Here is a 17419-nt window from a genome sequence, read left to right as displayed (position 1 = left end):
TGTGCACGCGTGTGTGTGTTCACGCGCCCATGTGCACTTATTTTAAACTATATTTTCATTTGGATGGAATAAATGAATCCTTCTCAAGGTTTAGCATTTTCTGTCTGGAAGAAAAAAAAACAGAATTACACCCTCTTCAAATTTGATAAACAAGTTTTCAGCTGCTATTCTTTCGATCTAGTCAAACACTTTATGCTGAATTCAAAACTGATCTCCTTTAGTTTCCAAGGTCCTAATTGATATGCCAGTGTTGAACTCTCTTTTCTCTTGATATTTTAACTGCTTGGGTCTATATTAACTGCTCCATTCCATTTTAGTTTTCTTTCATGAGAAAGGAGATGATCTTTAGAAAAAAAAATCACTCATTTTTTCCCATCTATAGTTTATTTCTAAAATTGAAAGTAAATGCCTTACCCAAGTTCAGTTGGATTTCAATCCTTAAATTCCATATTTTTATCAGCATCTCCTACATTCCATTTTCCTGTGGCCGATCATCCAGAAAAGAAGAAACTTGTTTCTATGGTTATTTCATCTAAAAGCTTCAGGAATAATTATTTTAGTGGAAAGTCTGACATAAAAGAAAAAAAAAACATGTTAACAGAATTAGAAAAAAAAGGTAACAGATACCTTTTAAACTATACAAGAATATCGTGAATAACTATATACCAGTAATTTTGAAACATATATTAAGTTTTGGGAAGTAATATAAAAAGCCAATATTGAAGCAAGAAGAAAAAGAAAACTAATGCACCAACATGTTAAAGATATTAACATTGTATGCCTAAGAGCCTTTCCCTCTGCTCCCTAAAACCCTAAGCTCAGGTAGTTTTATGCAAAACTTCAAAGGAACCAATAATCCTGATCTTAGATAAACTGTTACAGAGCTAAAAACAATACAGAAAGGAACCCAATTCATTTCATGGGGCTATGAGTTTATACCCCAAAGACATATAGGAAGATTAGAATTAATTTCACTTAATAAAATAGAGGCAAAACTCTCAAATAATTTTTTTTAGAAATGTATCATGATCAAACAGTTGTCTTTTCATAAAAATCAAGATAGACATTTTTTTAAAATTACATGTTCACCTCAGTGTATGTTAGAAAAAATTTTTTAATGAATTTCAATACCAAGACAAATTTTTAAAAAGTTAAAACTACAAATAGGAGAGAACTTTGATAACATGGTAATGAGCTACCAAAAACCTATAGCAAGCATTATATTTAATGAAAAACATTTTCAGTCATTTTCCTAGACATTGGAGAAAGACAGGGGTGACTATTGTCATTATCATTCTCCCTAGTGTTTGTGGAAGCTTACAATCTTATAATACCTTTCCTAACCACCCCCTGTCCTCTCTACCAAGCTCATCTTTAGCCAGCTCTCCCCTGGGACACTCCCATTAGCAGAGTGGACTTCCCAGGGCATTGTTATCAAGTCTGGCTCTGCCACATCCATTGAGAAGCTCTAAGAGTTACCATGTCTGGATTAGTTTCTTGTGGGCTCACTGCTCCTTTCTTCTGGGTCCTGGTGCACACAAGGTTTTGGTGAGAGACTTTATTTTGGGGGGCTCCAAAATCACTGCAGATGGTGACTGCAGCCATGAAATTAAAAGATGCTTGTTCCTTGGAAGAAAAGCTATGACCAACCTAGACAGCATATTAAAAAGCAGAGACATTACTTTGTCAACAAAGGTCCATCTAGTCAAAGCTATGGTTTTTCCAGTAGTCATGTATGGATGGGAGAGTTGGACTGTAAAGAAAGCTGAGTGCCAAAGAATTGATGTTTTTGAACTGTGGTGTTGGAGAAGACTCTTGAGAGTCCCTTGGACTGCAAGGAGATCCAACCAGTCCATCCTAAAGGAAGTCAGTCCTGAATATTCATTTGAAGGACTTATGCTGAAGCTGAAATACTTTGGCCACCTGATGCGAAAAACCGACTCATTGGAAAAGACCCTGATGCTGGGAAAGATTGAAGGTGGGAGGAGAAGGGGACAACAGAGGATGAGATGATTGGATTGCATCATCAAAGCGATGGACATGAGCTTGAGTAGGCTCTGGGAGTTGGTGATGGACAGGGAAGTCTGGCGTGCTGCAGTCCATGGGGATGCAGAATTAAACATGATTGAGTGACTGAACTGAACTGAAGAATTACAATGTGGTTCTGCAATTGCCTTTTCCGCTATGCCATCAGAAGGCTATTATTTCTCAGATGGGAGCTGCTTCTTCCACTGGATCCCAAAAGAAAGGAGGCAAGACTGCATCCATTCACAGCCAATTGTTACCAATGGGTAGATGCAATCACATATTTGATTTTGGAAACCTCTGAGATTTGATAGTATTTCTTATCATATTGTGACCTAATGAGGGTTGATCAATACAGTCTTGGAGATCTTTTCTAACATAAACATTTTTAAAAATTAGATATAAAGGCTGAAAGAGAAAAGGCAGAATTTTCATAGTTGTATGCTATTATGATTTATAATAAAAACCCAAGAAATGCAAAAAAGTATTAGAACTCACAAATTTCACGTATATAAAAATCAATTAAAACTTCAGTAAATTACACTAGCAAAAACACAGAAATGGTGCTCACCCTAAAACAGTGGACTGTATGTTCCCATTCTTATGTGTGGGCTGCCCATAGTGATTTCCATCCAAAGGGTTCAGTCTGAAAAGTGGAATAAAAAGAATAACTTCACAGAAGAGACCACTGATGAACACTACCTCAGCTGAGTGATCAAGGTCAACATCAACGTTGTTAAATCATATTGATAGCATCTATTCTTGACATGATGAGATGAGAATGGGACTTTACTTCTGTGATCCTCCTCCTCAAAACCCACAATCCTAGTCTAATCTTAAGCAAAACATCATACAAACCCTAACTGGGGGACATTCTACAAAACATCTGACCAATAGTCCTCAAATCGGTCAGTCATCAAAAATTACCCCCACTTCATTCATGTGGATTAGTAAGATATACTGTGACAATTGTTGCTGTTTAGTTTCCCAGTCAGGCCCAACTCTTTGCAACCCCAAACCAGGCCTCTCTGCCCCTCACCATCTCCTGACATTTGCCCAAGTTCATGTCCATTGCATCAGTGATGCTATCCAACCATCTCATCATCTGATGCCCTCTTCTCCTTCTGCCCTCAATACTTCCCAGCATCAGGGACTTTTCCAATGAGTCAACTGTTCGCATCAGATGACCAAAATACTGGAGTTTCAACTTCAGCATAAGTCCTTCCAACGAGTATCCAGGGTTGATTTCCCTTAAGACTGACTGCTTTGATCTCCTTCCTGTCCAAGGGACCCTAAGGAGTCTTCTCCAGAGCCATAGTTTGAAGGCATCAGTTCTTCAGTGCTCAGCCTTCTTTATGGTCCAGCTTTCACAACTGTACATGACCACTGGGAAGACTATAGCTTTGATTATACAGACCTTTGTCAGTAGAGTAATGTCTCTGATTTTCAGTATGCTGTCTAGGTTTGTCATAGTTTTCCTGCCAAGAAGTAAACATCTTCTAATTTCATGGCTGCTGTCACCATTTGCAGTGATTTTAGAGCCCAAGAAGAAGAAATCTGTCACTACTTCCATCTTTTCCCTTCTATTTGCCATGAAGCAATGGGGCCAGATGCCATGACCTTAGTTTTTTTAATATTTAGTTTTAAGCCAGCTCTTTCATTGTCCTCCTTCACCCTTATCAGGAGGCTGTTCAGTTCCTCAGTTTCTACCATTAGAGTGACATCATCTGTATATCTGAGGTTGTTGATGTTTCTCCTGCCTATCTTGATTCCAGCTTGTAATTCATCCAGCCTGGCATTTCTCATGATGTGCTCAGCATATAGATTAAACAAACAGGGTGACAGCAGGCAGCTGTGACGATGTCAGGTAACAAACAACCCTGATCACAATGTTTTACAACAATCAGTAGTTTTCACTCTCCATCTTGTAGAAACAGACTTTATTTTCTTGGGCTCCAAAATCACTGTGGACAGTGACTGCAGTCATGAAATTAAAAGATGCTTGATTCTTGGAAGACTAGCTATTACAAACCCAGACAGTGTATTAAAAAGCAGGGACATAATTTTTCTGACAAAAGTATATATAGTCAAAAACCTATGTTTTTTCCAGTAGTCATGTATACATGTGAGAATTGAACCATAAAGAAGGCTGAGTGCCGAAGAAATGATGTTTTCAAACTTTGGTGCTGGAGAAGACTCTTCAGAGTCTCTTGGACAGCAAGGAGATCAAACCAGTCAGTCCTAGAGAAAATCAACCCTGAATAGTCATTGGAAGGACTGATGCTAAAGCTGAAGCTCCAATACTTTGGCCACCTGATGCAAAGAGATGACTCATTGGAAAAGACCCTGATGCTGGGAAAGATTGAGGGTAGAAGGAGAAGTGGGCAACAGAGGATGAAATGGTTGGATGGCATCATCAACTCAATGGACATGAGTTTGAGCAAACTCCAGGAGAGAGTGAAGGACAGGGAAGCCTGCTGTGCTGCAGTCCATGGAACCACAAAGAGTGGGACACGACTGAGTGACTGAATAACACTTGTAGATTGGGTTCTGGGTCTGCTGGGTGTGGCTGAGCTCAGCTGGACTTGACTCCAGTAGGTATCCAGGATACACCTTAGGTTTAAGTCAGCTTCTCATGTCTCTCATTGCTCTCACTGGAACACTACCCTTGGCTAGATGATAAATTTGTTTACAAAGAACAAAAATGGGACACGTTTTCTCTAGAAAGTCTCAGAGGCATTTTTGATTATTGATCGGATCTTTTCCTACGGTAAAGGAAAACAAAACTAACTCACTTCAAAATATGCTTCCAGAAATCAGTTTTTCCTCCACTTGATAAAAGTATGCTTTTCAAGAATCATCTTTTTTCCTCCACTATGAAAAAATAAGCAAAAAGATTTTTTAAAAAACCCAAGGACATAACATTACAGGCCAAGCTTGTGTGGTTTGTCAAGATGAGGTCTGTCCAGTTGTACATGCAGAAGGCAGTGGAACCACTTTGAGAAGTGATGCTGGGATCAGATTCTCATGCTGACCTCTGCCCACACACTGAGCTCTGACTGGCACCCTGTATCTGTCAGTCAGTATTGAGGTGAGGTGCCCCATCTTATCTGCCATGCGAAAGAGCAGGCACACTGGTGTCCTTATGATGAATCAATGGCACGTGCCACCTCTTTGCCTGTTCACTGTAGCAATGTGGACATGTCACAAGGGTTCTACATGGGGAAACCACCCTGAGGGAGAGTTTAGTAAAACCTCAGGAAAGTATTTTTCAAGTTATTCCATAGAAGCACCTTTCTTCTTAGAGGCAAATGACAAGTGCACAGACAAACACTCCAGGAAACCAGAAGGTGGAGCCTAAAACATCCTGGCCTAAGCAGAAAATGTCTTTCAAGTCTCCTGACGGGGCTTTAAAATGTCATATAAATTTTTCATTTGATTTCATATCCTCTTTTATTTAATGTAAAGCAATGTTTTAAATTGCCATCTGGAACTGAAAATGTTTCCTAGCATTTTAGCCTGTACCTTGGTAGGCAATCAGCATATTACACGAGTGAGGTGCTGGCAAAGAACATGAGATCTGGCAGCTGGTACCCTCAGACCCTGTCCACTTGCCCATTTCCACAACCACTATCGTAGTTGTTGTTTAGTCGCTCAATCGTGTCTGACTCTTCCGTAATCCCATGGACTGTAGCCCACCAGACTCCTCTGTCCATGGGATTTCCCAGGCAAAAAGTGGGTTGCCACTTTCTTCTCCAGGTAATCTTCCTAACCCAGGGATCAAACCTGAGTCTCCTGCATTGGCAGGAGGATTCTTTACCACTGAGCTACATGGGAAGTCACTAGTCCAAGTTACCACCATTCTTTTCCTAGACCATGGTTGTAGGGCCTCTAAGCTGGACTGCCTGCTTCCACTCTTTGGTCTGTATTCAGAGTGTATCTGACTAACAAAAACCCTTTCACACCTCTTCATCACTATCAGTAGAAAATCAGAATCTTTATCCAGGCCTCCAGGCTCTTGGGTCTGGCCTCCACCAATTTATTCAAGCTGATCTCTGATCACGATCTCCTCGCTCTCTGTGCTCCAGACATACAGCCTCAAGCCCGCTAGTCCGTTTCCTCTCCCAGACTTAGACCAACCAGTTCTCCTCCTTAAACCTTCTTCCTTTAACCCTTATTTTTGTTTTGACTCCCTAATAAATCCATTTTCTCCTATTCTACATTCTGACAATTCCTCATATTTCTCACTCACTGGCACTAAGCTCCTCAAGGAGAAAGGTAATGTCTTCTTTCTATCTGTTCTTGGCACCTAACACCTTCCCTGACACATAGTAGCTGTTCAATAAATGTTTTGTGACAGAAGGAAAGAATGAGCTAGTGAAGAGTTCATCTTCTTACAAGTCCAGAAAACTAAGGCTGAAAGAGAATAAGTAACTTAAAGAATTTTCTAATGCAATACATAATTTGTTAGCATATCATTGACCAGAGATGTATTAACTCCACAAGCATAAGTTTCTGCAAAAATCCCCCAGTCAATAATGTGTCAAAATTCCATTTTAACTGGATGGCATCACTGATTCAGTTGGGACATGAGTTCGAGCAAACTCCGGGAGATAGTGAAGGACAGGCGTGCTACCATTCATGGAGTCGCAGAGTTGGACATGACTTAGCCATGGAACAACAACAACAAAATGTTAGACTGAAAGCTTTGTTCCAGTTCCACCCAAAACACCTTTCAGGTAACTCTGGAGATGAGGAAAAAGTAAGAGACAGAATCTCCTCAAAGATTTGAGACAGAATTTATGAATCTCGTGAGTCTTGATGCCTGAGTGTTCCTAATCTAAGAAGTTCCCCTAAGAACATAAAATGAAATGCCAACACTGCTGTTGATATAAATGACTATTTGAAGTTTTTATTTCTTAATCCTTTATGCCTATTTGGAAACACTGGAAAATAGAGTGTTTTATTAACAAGCACCATCCCTTGACGGTGATCCTTGTATTGACGTGAGGCCAACATGAAAAACAGTGTGGAATGAACTGGAAATGAAAAGCAGAGCATTCACTCAATAATCATCCCACCAACTTTATGGAGATCCACCTGCTACTTAGAGGTACGAGGATATGATACTGACACTCCCCGACCACAGGTGGCTCAGGGCCTCCAGGGAAGACAGGGCATCATCAGAGAGTCACTAACAGTCTGTGCCTTGGATGTGGTACATAAGCTTTTTCAACTTGTTTCCTCATCTCTAAAATTAGGGAAATGGCAGAGTTGCCATTTCTTACTGCTCTTAGAATTGCTGTGACATTAAATGGGATGATGACCATAAAAGACTTGGTGTCTGGCACACAGTCATTTATATCAGTTGGAATGTTTTTGCTTACAAGAGACAGAAAACTTGACCAGCAGTGGCTTAAATCATATATTTATTCTTCTGTTAACAAGCAGCCTGGGGTGGGCAATCCACAGAACTGTTTAGCAATGATGGGCATCTGGCCCTGCATCTCTGGAATTCTCCTGACCTGCCTTCACAGTGTAAAAACACCTGCTGCTTTTCAAGTGCCTCTTTTTTGACAGCAATAAGTAGATCTTTCCTAAGAAGCCCAAGAGACTTTCTTATATGCTCCATTGGCCAGAAATATGTATTATATGTATATGTATTATATGTATATGTATTACATATATAAATATGTATAATATGTAATATGCATAGTACCGGGCCTGGCATCTACTAACTAATCAGTACAATTTAGCTATTAGGTGATAGTGATGATGGTGGTAATGGTGATGATGATGATGGTGGTGGTGACGCAACAGAGAGGAAAAACATATGTACTTTCTGTTTATAATCAAGACCATCTGTCAACTTCTGGATCCATTTGTCCCTCTCTTCCAAGGTCTGATATAAAGAGATGGAATCACAGAATACAGAAGCGTATTGGACTAATTAATATCTAATTAAGATATTGCTTGGGAGAGCAAAAAAGGACAGTCACAAACAAATGGAAGTAGATAAAATAGGATATCGTGGGTATAACCAGGGAGGTTGGTAAAGTTAGAAATAGCATAGAATCATAATGCATGATCCCTGAAAGTCCTTCTCATTACCAGAGTAATGAATGAGTCTTCTCTGAAACCAGGGCCCAGAGAAGGTAAATAATTAACTCAAGGTAACACAGAATTTCAATTAGAACTTAGGTTTCCTAAAGCCTGTAATTAAAAAAAAATTTTTTTTTGTTACCAAAAAATGCAATCTAAAGGTGAAAGAAATGCCTAAAATAAACTCATTATTAGTGGAGTCAATTGCTGCTCATCTGCCATACTTTTACCCTCCCATCCTGGCATAAAAAGAGTTAATAAGCAAGCATTTTCTGGTTATAAACAACAGAAAATACCAAAGTTTCCTTGTTTTTCTGTGGCACAAACACCTGATAAACAAACCTTGCTTTCAAAAGATTTCATAATCTAAAGTGTGTGCTTAGTCACAAGCTGAACTCTTGATTCCTTGCCCCTGGAAACAAAGAGAAATCTCTAATTCAGTAAAATATAAATGATCTGGGATCAAATCATGGTTTATGTCCCTTGAAAATGCTTAGCTTCTCAGAAATAGACTCACAGACAGAGAAAACAAACTATGGTTACCAAAGAGGAAAGGGGGGAGGAAGGGATAAATCAGGGATTCAGAATTAACAGATTGAAAGAAAGTGAAAGTCGCTCAGTCATGTCCGACTCTCTGCGACCCCATGGACTGTATAGTCCATGGAATTCTCGAGGCCAGAATCCTGGAGTGAGTAGCCTTTCCCTTCTCCAGGGGATCTTCCCAACCCAGGGATCGAACCCACGACTCCCGCATTGCAGGCGGATTCTTGCTTCTCAGAAATAGACTCACAGACAGAGAAAACCAACTATGGTTACCAAAGAGGAAAGAGGGGAGGAAGGGATAAATCAGGGATTCGGAATTAACAGATACACACTACTATATAGAGCGTTCCCAGGTGGTGCTAGTGGTAAAGAATTTGCCTGCCAATGGAGGAGATGCAAGATATGCAGGTTCAATCCCTGGATCAGGAAGATCCCCTGGAGAAGGGAATGGCTACCCACTCAAATATTTTTGCCTGAGAAATCTCATGGACAGAGGAGCCTGGCAGGCTATAGTTCACAGAACCACAGAGTTGGACATGACTGAGCACACTGCTATATATAAAATAAACAACAAAGACCTACTGTATAGCACAGGAAATTATACTCAAATACTCAATACTTTGTAATAACATATAATGGAAAAGAATGTGAAAAAGAATACAAACATATATGTGTATATTTATGTATATAAAAATGCACACACACACACATATATATACACACACTTTGCTGTATACCTGAAACTAACACAACATTGTACAATAAATCAACTTATTTCAGTTTTTTAAAAGTCCAGTTTCTTTGTCCCTCTGGAAATAGAAACAGCCTCTCAGATCATAATCCCATTATATTTAACAGCTTTTATTCTACCTTGTTTCTTGATTTAGCAATCTGTCCATGGACTGGGTACATATACAGTAGACGGGAAATAAGTATGTGTCAAATGCTATCCCAACATTAATAAATATCTAATCATCTAGATCTTAAAAAGATGGCATTAACGTGAATATCAGAGAGACAAAACATAGTGGCACATCAGAGGAGATGGCAGCCAGAGCTAAATCCCTAATAATACCTAATTTATATCAACATCTTCCACAATCAGATATTACGCTATGATTTTGACATGGATTGTCTATTGCATTTCATCCTTACAACAAGCCTCTGAGGCAGGAAGAGCTATTGTCAACACCCACTTGGTAGAGGAGGAAACTGAGGTTTAGAGAGCATCAGCCAAGTGGAAAATGATGGAGCCAGGATTTGAATAGCATTGATCAGGGCTGTACTCAGTTGTGTGTAATAGGAACCAGATTTCAGTGGCTTGACCCAATAAGGGTTTAATTTTTCTTACATAACAAGGAATTCAAGCATAAAGAACTCAGGGCTCATAACCAGCCCAGGAAGTCATCAAAGACCCACAGACCCAGCTGCCTTCTTGCTTCCACAGGCACCACCCTTAACCTGTGGCTATTGTCCGCACAGTCAGAAGAGGACCTCTGCGCCTCCAGGCACTGCATCTGTCAGGAAGCAGGAAGAAGCAGGAAAGCAAGAGACAAAGGTTGCTCAGTCATGTCTGACTCTTTGCTGCCTCATGGACTATAGCCCACCAGGCTCCTCTGGCCATGGAATTTTCTAGGCAAGAATACTGGAGTGGATTGCCATTCCCTTCTCCAGGAGATCTTGCTGACACAAGGATTGAACCCAGGTCTCCTGCATTGTAGGCAGCTTCTTTACCATCTGAGCCACCAGGGAAGCCCATGAGAGACAAAGGACATGTAACCAAATCTGTTCCTTTTTTATCAAGAAAATGGTAGCTTTTCCAGTAGAATTCTATTTATGACTAGTTGACCAGAACAGGCTGTTAACACAGCTACTCTAGCTGCAGGTAAGTATGGAGATGTGAACACTCAACCTAGCACATTGTTGCCCTAAATAAAACAAAGGTTCTGTTACTGAGAAGTAGAGAGATTGGGTAGACAACCAGCAGTCCCCATACTAAATCCAGGCAGTGATTGGACACTAAAGCTCAAGAAATAAATGTGCTCATAACCTCTATGCCAGCACAAACATCAATATCCTATCCCACTTTTCCCCACCAAAAAACTGTTTGAACCAACTTGTCACTGGAGTGACAAGTTTTTTGTTGTTGTTTGTTTGTTTTTTACATAGCTTCTTCTAAAAACCCAGTCCTGGAGCATAAAGGGAGGAAGCCTGAATGCTGTCTGGGTCCTATAATTATCACTTGCCTCCCGCTCCCCTTTTCAATGCAGTAAATGACCATCAAGCCTTCTGCTCCCCGATGACCGAACACCGAAAATAATTTTCTTTGAGAAGACTTTGTTCCACCTAATTTGTGAGTAAAATTTCCTAAGGGCAGCAGTGAAAGGTCTCAGATAATGAGGAAGTCTTCAAACTCAGGGGAACTGATGAGATCTGCTCTCAAAGTCACCATACACCATTAATCAATTGTTACTAGGCAGAGTCACGGAACCCAGATAGAGGTCAGCAGATCACATGACCCACGGCCGGCCAAATAGCCAGCATCCTGCTGCTTAAACGAAAGCAGAAGTGACTTTGTAACTCTTCCCACTTAGCTGAATTCATAACTTATGCTGATTTTTCATAGCCAGGGTTCAGTTTAGACTGTGGAGAGCCACTGAGTAAAATAAAGTAAAAAACCCAGAGGTGGGTGGGAAAGTGTGTGTGTGTGTGTGTGTGTGTGTGTTGACAGGGGTGGTGTTACCAAGTAAACAAGATAAGCTGGCCATAAGATTTACAAGAAAAACAAATTGGAAATAAAAATCACATTTTAGCAGATTATCCAGTTTTACCTAATGTGTCCTTATTTGAAAATTACAAGTGCCTTTACTCATTATTTCCATAATCATTTAAATTTATTCTTGTCCTTTTTTTTTTCAGTCTAAATCATAGATGCTATGTTTCATCATTTTCCATAGGGCACAGTATTTTGATTTTTCAGATGCTCTGTAAACCTAAATAGTCGCTATTATGTCAGACTTGGACACATCTTGACCTTCTTTGACTTCTGTTTGTTATTGCTTATATGCTAAGGTGCTTCAACTATTTGTAAGAGTATCTTTAGATGGTTCTGAAAGGTAGATAACTGAACATCTCAACATTACCTTTAAGTATTTATGTTAGCAAAATCCAAAACTCCCTCTCTAAATAAAAAGGGAGATTTAGTACATTCTTCCTCTGATTGTGGAAATTTTTGAGCACTAAGGAAAAATGTAAATTAAAAAGTAAAATCATGTATTACCGAGGGCAGGGAAATTTTATTTAATAAACAATTCCCTCCTACATTGGTTCAGGCTGTTCTTTTTAGTCATACTTGGGACAAGATGCTGGGCAACAACCACGTTTAACAGAAATACCCAAAATACCATCCAGAGAAACAAATTGGGTCATATTAAGGTTCTGTTTCCATATCCACTTAGATATGGAACAGTTAGTGCTTGGAAGTTCCCAGTTTAGTTCCTAAAATAAGAGAAGTCCTCTAATTTGTCAAATAAAAACTTTCCCACACTTATACCAAAGCAGAAAAATCTGTGCAGATCAAACTTACCATGACAAAAAATGAAGACATAAAATGATTTAGTTTAGGATCTCTGGTGTGTATTTTTAGTTTAGGCTAAATCTTTTCTAATATCACCAGTTCTTTAAGTTCTAGAAGTCAGAGAGCATGTCCAGTGACATACTTTGGAATCTTTCTGACAAGGGCAAAAGAGAAGCAAAAGTTAAATCTTGCATGCATTTCAACCAGCCTTCCACATTTAGGAATTTATAGTATAAAAATAATCAAAAGAATACAAATAAGAACATGTAAGATATATTCATCATATTAATTACAAAAATATTTGCTAATAGTGAAATCTGTAAGTCATTAAAATGTCCCAAAATAATGAATTGGTGAATTGCATTATGACTATGCAATGAAATTCTCTGTAGGTCTTTGAAACAGCAATAAAAGTCACTATTTATTGATATTGCAAAGATAGCCACAGTTCAGTGTGATAGGGAGGAAAATCAGCTTATAGAACAATGTATGCAGTATGAGCTCATTTTTGCAAAAAAGAGTACAAAGATGCAACATGTTAAGAAAAAAGTATTAAAAAGATATGCTCCAAAATGTAAACAGTGATTGTGACTGGGTTTATTAGGCCATAAACAATTTTCACTTTTTTCCACAGTAGACAATTCATGTCAAGGTCTCAGAATAGTATCTGATACATGGTCCATATATATTAGGTACTATTCATATTAGGGTTTTAATTTATCAGTCATTGCCTCTGATGTGTCACTGTTTTTTTGTCTCCTTCTAAGTAGTTTCTTTTTCTTTTTTTCTGACAATAATGAGAAAACTATGCAAGAAGTGATTTCCATTTTGAGAAAAAAAAGGGGGGCTGGGGGGAGGTTAGGGAGAGGTTTCTGCTCCAATACTTGTCTTCCCATCTGGGTTAGTGACATGCATGCAAAGGGCCTAAAAAGAGAGGTGGAGGGGAAACGAGAAGGAAGACTTCGCCACAGTAAATGAAAAGCAAACAATATGCATATCAGCATCCCAAGATGTACCACTCTGCTGGGAAAATCCAAGACAAAAGAATTTTCGGACACAACAGTTCAAAGCATATTGCACCTGTCAAAACGTCTGTCATCTTCTATAGAAAGGCACCATTCTAAGAGAGAAAAGGGAAACTTTCGCAAAGTCACTCAGGAACAACAGCTTACTTTGTCTCCTTCCTCTGGTCAACTCCTCCATCTGAAAGCCATTTAGCTCCATGCTATAGCTTGCCTGGAAGGACCAGACAATAGGAAGGTCTCTTTCATTGTCAAGGACAGTTACACTTTGAAGATGACGCTCAAAAGAGGTTAAAATGGGTCAACAAGCAATTGTTGGCCCTATGCAAGGACATGCGAAGAGGACATTGTTAGTCACACACACACAAAAAAAATCTCTATCTCAAAGAATTCAACTTTAACCTAGAGGAGGTGTGGGAAGGAAGAAACTAACATGCAATACTGGTTTTATCCCAAAAAGGAATTAGGAAGGGAAGCGATCTACTCCAAGAGGATTAATTAATAGACAGTTTGAGGATGGTCTTTGCCATTCCAAATATCCATCCACACTGTGTATTAAGAAGATAAGTGTAATTTAGGGAAAAGTGAGAAAAATGTGACTTTCCTAAAAATACTGTATGCAAGTGGTGTTAATTCCATGCTGGTTATTACATTTGTTAAGAGTTTTATTTTCTAGATTCACTTTGGGAAATGTGTTTGGCATGTAGTCAGATGAAAGGTAAAGGTTGGGTGGGTGGATATATTTAAATAGTTTTTTCTTTTGTGCACTTTCTTAGATATCTTTAAAAGGAAAGTCTCAGAACCCATCGGAGCAAAGATGATCTAAAGAGAAGTAACAAGGAAAATCTGAATCAGCCCAACTCTATGCCTATACTCACAGCCTGATTCTGCCTTGTTTAGGCCATGTGACTCTGGACGAGTAACTTAACCTCCCTCTTGTCAGTTTCCACTTGTGTAAAAAGAGGTAACAACAACAGGCCATCAGAAATATTGGGAAGATTAAAGCAGAGACTGCATCCAGTAAAAATGAAAACATATATTTACACAAAAGCTTGTACACACAAGTTTTTCATAATAAAAATGTACACAGCATCATTTATAATAGTCAAATAGTGGAAATAACGCCAATGGAAAAACAAAATGTGGTCTAGCCACACAGTGGAATATTATTCAGTCATAAAAAGGAATAATATACTGACATCCTATAACATGGAAGAATATTGAAAAACTATGTTAAGTGGAGGAAGCCAGTCACAAAAGACCACATATTATATAATTCTGTTCATATTAAATTCCCAGAATAGGGAAATCCTTAGAGATAGAAAGCAAATTAGTGATTGTTCAGAGCTGGAGAGTGGAGAAGGAGAGAACAGAAAGATGATAGCTAAAGGGTATAAAATTTCTGTTTGAGTAGGTGAAAGGTAAAATTTACTGTGATGATGGCCACACATAGGTGTCAATATACTAAATATATTGTCAATATACTAAAAACCAGTGTATTGTACACTTTAAATGGATGACTTGTATAGTGTACAAATTATATCTCAGTAAGGTTGCTAAAAATAAACAAAAGAGACCAAGCAAGAATGATGGACAAACCTTTGTGGCAAAAAACAAAACAAAATACTTTTTTTAAAGGAGGGTGGAAAAGTACTATAATAAAGGAATCAGAACTGTGCTTGACACAGAGTAAGGACTCGATAAACACTGAGTATCAGTAATTATTTTTATGAGTAAGTATAAATCACTGTGAATAGCTTTGGAAAAAAGAGTACTGTTATGTAGTATGACTAACAGTAAGACTGAAATTTCAACTTTAATCTTAAAATATTAATCTTTAAATATATTTCAAAATTCAGCCTTATCCCTTGAAATCTAAAGATAATCCATTCCTAAATAGTCTACTTAAAAGGTAAATTTCAAAATGAAATGCAGCCCTTTCTCTTCATTAATGAGTTTGCTATGTAAGTATATTAAATTATCTGTGATTGTCAAATCTTCTTTAAGCTTTGGAAACTAAGTACAGAGTCAAAATGTGAGAATGAGAAATGTGAGAAATGAGAAATGTGAGAAAGTTCTTTCATTACGAAATACACTTACAACTGGAATCATTCTTTAAAAAAAAAAAAAACCTTGGGGGGACTTTCCTGGTGGTTCCATGGTTAAGAACCCACCTTCCAATGCAGGTAACACAGGTTCAAACCAGAGATCGGGAACTAAGATCCCACAAGCCATGTGTCACGGCCAAGAAATTTTTTTTTTTTTTTTAAGTTTAAAACTACCTTTAAAAAAACAGTTACTTGTGATGGTAGATACTGCCAACTGTCATTTTGTACTCTGAACTCTTCTAAACTGAAGGTTCTTAATGAAATATTTTGTTAAGTCATCAACTACTTACTTCATTTTTAAAATACAGATGCTTGTGAGCATGAGTGTTGGAGGAAGTCACTGTCTGAACAAATTGCTTTGTCTGTTTCCTCATCAATAAAAGAGATACTACAGTACCACTTAACCCCACAATGCTCTGATGAAGGCAAAGATTATAGAGACGTGAGCACCTGGGCACCAGAAATAATACTCACTGTCAGTGTAAGGCCGCTGGATCTAGAAGCCTTCCATTAGCCCTGCAAAACTGATGGTGATATTTGCGCTAATTATTGTTGATACTTGTAGGAGAAAATGTCAATCTGCTCCAGTATTCTTGCTTGGAGAATCCCATGGACAGAGGAGCCTGATGGGCTACAGTCCATGGGATTACAAACAGTCAGACACGACTGAGGGACTAAACCACCACCACCACCATTGTCTATACTAGTCACAAAATAATTATTTGCATTTGCACTGCAGTTATGCTTTTCAAAACGCTTTGATTTGATAGAAACTTGATCCCCAAAGTATCCTTTGCAGTAAACAAAACGTTACCCCAATTTAACCGAGAAGATACTGCAGCCAAAGGATAGAGAGACGAGACACTAAGTTCAGATCACATTTACCGGAACGTACTCCCGGATCTTCAGATCCAAGTCAGCCCAGCTCCTGAGTTCTTCCTTACCTCTCCCTCTACGATGTCCCGTCCCTTCCACCACTTTGATGCAGGTCAGCTCTAGTAATCTTGGAAAGGGCTACCATCTTTAACAAACCTCAAAACCACCTTCCCTTTCTTAAGTTTCTGAGACTTCATTCACAGAGATGATGTTGCTTCACACAAAAAGAACTATGTGATGACCATCTCTGGTCTTCAAAGTGTTCAGACATATCATATGTCATCAACTCACAACACTCACCTCCCATTCTCCACTTTGTTACAGGGAAGAGAGGGATATGAGTAGAGTTTATAGACTTACCTCACTTAGGTACCAATAGCATGAAATAAAAACTAATTTATATATGATATCTATATAGAAAGAATATAAACATATATTCATTGTACTTATATAATAGTTCTAATGACACAGTATACAATCATATGGCTTATATACAAAAAATATTGTATAGTATATAATAATATCACATATAATGCTTCCCTTGTGGCTCAGACAGTAAAGAATCTGCCTGCAATGCAGGAGACCTGGGTTCAATCCCTGGGTTGGGAAGATACCCTGGAGGAGGGCATGACAACCCACTCCAGTTTTCTTGACTAGAGAATCCCATGGATAGAGGAGCCTGGTGAGCAACAGTTCATGGGGTGGCCAAGAGTTGGACACAAATGAGTCAGTAAGCATGTATAATAATAAGCTTGAAAATATACAAATGTATATATAATAGTTAAGAATAAAGCTTCCTCATATGTGAAGTAGCACTAATGACAATAGTAACTACTTCATGAAGCCATTGTGAGGACTTAAATGAATACGTGAACTGTGAAATTCCAGATGTTCAATCTGGTTTTAGAAAAGGCAGAGGAATGAGAGATCAAATTACCAACATCCACTGGATCTTGGAAAAAGCAAGAGAGTTCCAGAAAAACATTTATTTCTGCTTTATTGACTATGCCAAAGCCTTTGACTGTGTGGATCACAAGAAACTGTGGAAAATTCTGAAAGAGATGGGAATGCCAGACCACCTGACCTGCCTCTGAGAAACCTATATGCAGTTCAGGAAACAACAGTTAGAACTGGACATGGAACAACAGACTGGTTCCAAATAGGAA

This window comes from Bubalus bubalis, chromosome 4 (genome assembly GCF_019923935.1).
Source record: "Bubalus bubalis isolate 160015118507 breed Murrah chromosome 4, NDDB_SH_1, whole genome shotgun sequence".
NCBI classification, from domain to species: domain Eukaryota; kingdom Metazoa; phylum Chordata; class Mammalia; order Artiodactyla; family Bovidae; genus Bubalus; species Bubalus bubalis.
This window is presented reverse-complemented; position numbering follows the sequence as displayed.